At 43.7% G+C, this 4,313-nt stretch overlaps 1 pseudogene; it reads left to right on the forward strand.

The window, feature by feature from the left end:
- Positions 1–3,098: 3,098 nt before the first annotated feature.
- On the forward strand, positions 3,099–3,252 carry LOC122803672 (annotated as a pseudogene).
- The last annotated feature ends 1,061 nt before the right edge of the window (positions 3,253–4,313 follow it).

The raw sequence follows: 4,313 nt of genomic DNA on the forward strand, positions 1-4,313 counted from the left end.
TCGACTTCTTTGAGGCAGTCACCAAAGCTGTTGACGAGGGTAAGGTGGTTCACACAGCCTATCTTTACCTCACCAAGGCTTTCAACACCATCCCTCATTCTGAAATTATAGATAAACTCACTAAACTACATATAAATCCCTACATCACAAGATGGATTGCCAGCTGGTTCAATGACAGAACTCACACTGCAAAAGCTGCAGACTCCAAATCTGAAAATCAGTGACAAGTGGAGTACCACAGGGTTCAATCATGGGACCTCTCCTGTTTGGTATTTATTTCTCTGAAGTACAGGCTAACACAGAAGGGCTCTGGTTAACAAAGTTCGCAAATGACTACAAACTAGGAGCCATAGTCATGTCCCCAAATGATGTGGACATTCTACAGAAGGGACTCACTGAGACAGATGCCTGGTGTCAGAGGCATGGCTTCAAGCTCAATGCCAAAAAGTGCACTGTCATCCCCTTTGGTAAAAACTCTGTACCCATGAACTAGCACATAAATGGCAGTCTACTTAATGCTGAATGTGTGATAAGAGACCTTTGGACTCAAGTGGACAGTAGTCTCTCCTTTGATAATCACATTGCCACAGTAGTCAGGAAATCCTTGTGTTCTCATCCAGGAAAAAAGAGGTCATTGTCCTCCTCTACTAAGCACTCATTAGACCCATTATAGAGTACAATGCCCATTTTTGAATGTACATCGCAAGACATCTGCAGCAGCTGGAAAGGCCACAGAAGTACCTCACAAAGAGGATTACTGGCCTCAAACAGATGTCCTATACTGACTGTCTCAAAAAACTCCAGCTTTACTCTGTAGCATATCACCTACTCCAAGGAGATCTATGCCTAACATATAAAGCTATGTTAAACTCAGAGCTGTTGGACATACTACACCTAAAGAAATCCCAATCCCTCCAAGCTACATGCTTTATGGATAAACTTTGTCACCACAATAAACAGGACATGCTGGAGGGATAGATTCCTGTCTCAGAGACTTCCTACACTCTAGAACAAGCTATCCATCGATGTCAAGCAAAGTTCCTCATTAGCACTCTTCAAGAAAAATCTTGATGAGTGGATGGGAAATAGGAAATACACCCCAAGGATCACTTCTGTGGCTGTGCTTTACAGGGGCAAAGGAAATTAACTTTCTGAGGTGGCGTATGCCAGGGAACCTTGTTGGCTAGGCTTACTTAGGCCCTTGGGCCGATAGCCTAGTACCTACCTATGAACCTATGAACCTAAGTAGTGGGATCATTAGAAAACAAAAAAGCATAATACTCTCAGATGTAGCCATCCTGTACAATTGTGAAAATCCAAGGTTCTGATGTACTGTATTGGCACAAAGAGAAACTGAAACATAAACTTGCAGAATTTTCAAGATTCAGGATAAGGATTGCTTTAAATGAAGTGCTTGTCAGTCTGCTTTTTAAATCCTTTGATTTGGGAGGACTTTTTCTTCTTTAAAACTATCTCTTAACTTTGTAGAGAGAGAAGTAAGAACTGTTCCCCCTGAAAACACTTCTAAATTTTTTTTGTTAAGATATACCCCAGGATTTAATAAAGCCTACACGGTCATATTTCACTGATGTGCACATGGGCATGGAAAGGTTTAGATTCAGTAAGCACTGTGTAGAGGCACACACCCCCATGCAAACAAGGTAAACACCATGATATGCTAATTACAGCATAAGCAGCTGAATTACATGCTAATTAACCAATCTAACATGGTGGAGCTATTCAACAAGCTATAAAGCATCCATGTAGACTCTGCTGGTTTCCCCTGCAAATTCCAAAACTTTTGAAATATGGCCATGGAAAGGAGTCTACACAGATAGTGCCATGTCAACTGCTGCATTCATACGGTAAGTCTTGAACATGAAGTTTAAAGTGTAATAATAGGAATAATTGGCATATCCTTATTTGTGCCAAACCAGTAGCTCACCTTTGCTCCCCCCCCAAAAAAAAGTTTATCCTTGTTTCTGCCATAACACTAGCTCACCTTTATCGCCTTCAATAAAAGAACAGAAAAAATGACACATTTTGTTAACAAACCATCTTTGAAATGCTAAAAAGTTCTATAAAAAGAAACTGTCCCTGAAACATTTGTATATATTTATCACAATGCATTCCATTTTCATGTATTGGCAATCATGTACACCTCTGAAATGGCTTGGCAAACATGCCCATGCCAACAGTACACTTCTAAGTAATGCATACAGATAAAATTATAAAATCCTTTGCTTCAGAATATCCTTAAATAGATTCCAGCATATGCAGTATGTAGCTGAACAAATGGAAGCATACCTTCTGAAATTTAATACTCTTCTGTGCAGATATATCCCAAAGTAATAGTGTATCTTCAGTCTTCTCCACATAAACAAGTCTCCTTGCCATTAGTTTGCCTAGCTACATGGTTGCCTTTTTATATGGTGTAGATTTAGGGCTGTCAGCACAGTGAAGAAGCAAGTGAGGTATGAACTCATTAGAACTGTTGAATACCAAAAAATTGGATCTGTATAGGGATGTAAACACAGTGCAGCCACTCCTTCATTGTTTGATTTTAATGAATTTCAACTGTGACTGATTAGTGTTTGAGAGAAGTAAAACACAACAGTAGTGCAGGCTGTTTTATTTCCAGTTGGTGTGTCAGGTCACATCTACAAAATGTTAGATGTAAGGCTGGAAATGTAAGTAAGCAGTACACAAGTCATATGTTGTGTTCCTTCGCACCCAACCTGCCCTTCATTTTTGACAACTGCAAATGATATTATTTCCTTTTAATATCCTTGCACATTTTAAGGGCAATGGTTTATATTGGCTTACACACAGCATATCTCAGATTGCTGCTCAGATACATGAAGACTGGACAACAAATACAGAAATGTAAGACAGAGCAGTATATTTGCAAGCAATAACCATGATGTTGTGTGATCACTAGGTGCATTACATTAAAAACAACTAGATGTACAAATAATGCTTGTATGGTTTGAGATCACAGTAGATACTGTTGCAGTTGATTGTCTGCCTTGTCTGCTTGTCTCCCTGTGCAGCACATTTGGGCAGCGGTGCCTGTGGTGACAGAAAGAGAACTATACAACTCTGAGTGGTGGATCACACAGTCCGTGCTTCGATTAAGAACTCAGCAATTTGAGAGAACTAATGTGAATTGCAAGACAGACTGATCATCAACACTTTGAACCCACTTTGCTGCCATGGATTATTCCACTGGCTACACCTATCTGAGGGTAGTCATACCTTCCATTGCCCCCAGGGGTATTCCGCCCCTGGTGAGAGCATGGGCAGGGAGTCAAGGGAGCCCATCACAGATGCCCTGTCCCCTCGGGGTGAGATGTGGACGGAGGAGAGGAGTCTCTGTCACCCTAGGCCAGGAAGCCCATCTGTGATAAAGATAGGAGGGCAGAGGCGTGTGCCCGGCCCACCCCTGGAGGCTGTTGGCAGTACCACCACTTGACTCTCCTCCCAGGTGTGTGGCCCGATGTCTGCCCACATGATTCCTGAATGCTGGGGCTGTGTCGCCCTCCTATGCTGCCCAGAGTCCAGTGGTGTGAGAGCAGGGGAGCATGCCAGGGGAGGGTCAGCTATCCCCATGACCCTTGCCAACCATCCCTGCCTTGACCAGGCTCAGAATGCAACCTCAGATCAGACATGGTGACGGACCAAATTGAAGCATATTACTAAGTGAAGGAATAGAAATGAACCAGGATTTCCTCTGTAATGGCAAGTAAAAATGGAAGACCCAGCACCGAATCCCCAGCCATGCAACAGGTGCAGAGAAATGTGGCGTAGAGAAGTCCATCTCCCCAGTGCCACCCAGGAGACCCAAGCGCTTGTGATCCAGGCTCAGCCTGTGGATGTTGTGAGGCTGGTGGTGACCCCTGGTGCATCGGGATCAGGTGTTCCTGGAGTTAGGTTGTTTGTGAATGTAGCCCAAAGCAGGTGGTAAACTCCATCTAAGGCTAAACACTGGCATTAGACCAATAGCAGACAACTACCATAAGGGAAAATTGAAAAGAACTAAAGAACTTTGAAGAGATAGTTCAAGAGGGTGTGAAACCATTCCAAGGTAAATGGGTGGGGCCCACCTAGTCCACTCAGTGGACTCAACTCAGCAGCCACATCGGCTGCTCTGGTGAGGCGGATCACCTCCCCCTCTGGGGGTTGAGTGGCCATTCTCGGGCATGCCAGCCATCGTTGAGTGCACCACGACTGGCTCTGGGTCTGTTGTGATAACCATGTGGAAGGTGGCTCCCCTCACTGTAAGGGTGTGTGCTACAGCCCATGGCATCAGC

Source organism: Protopterus annectens, chromosome 5.part1 (assembly GCF_019279795.1).
Source record: "Protopterus annectens isolate FY-2018-M chromosome 5.part1, PAN1.0, whole genome shotgun sequence".
Classification (NCBI taxonomy): Eukaryota; Metazoa; Chordata; order Ceratodontiformes; family Protopteridae; genus Protopterus; species Protopterus annectens.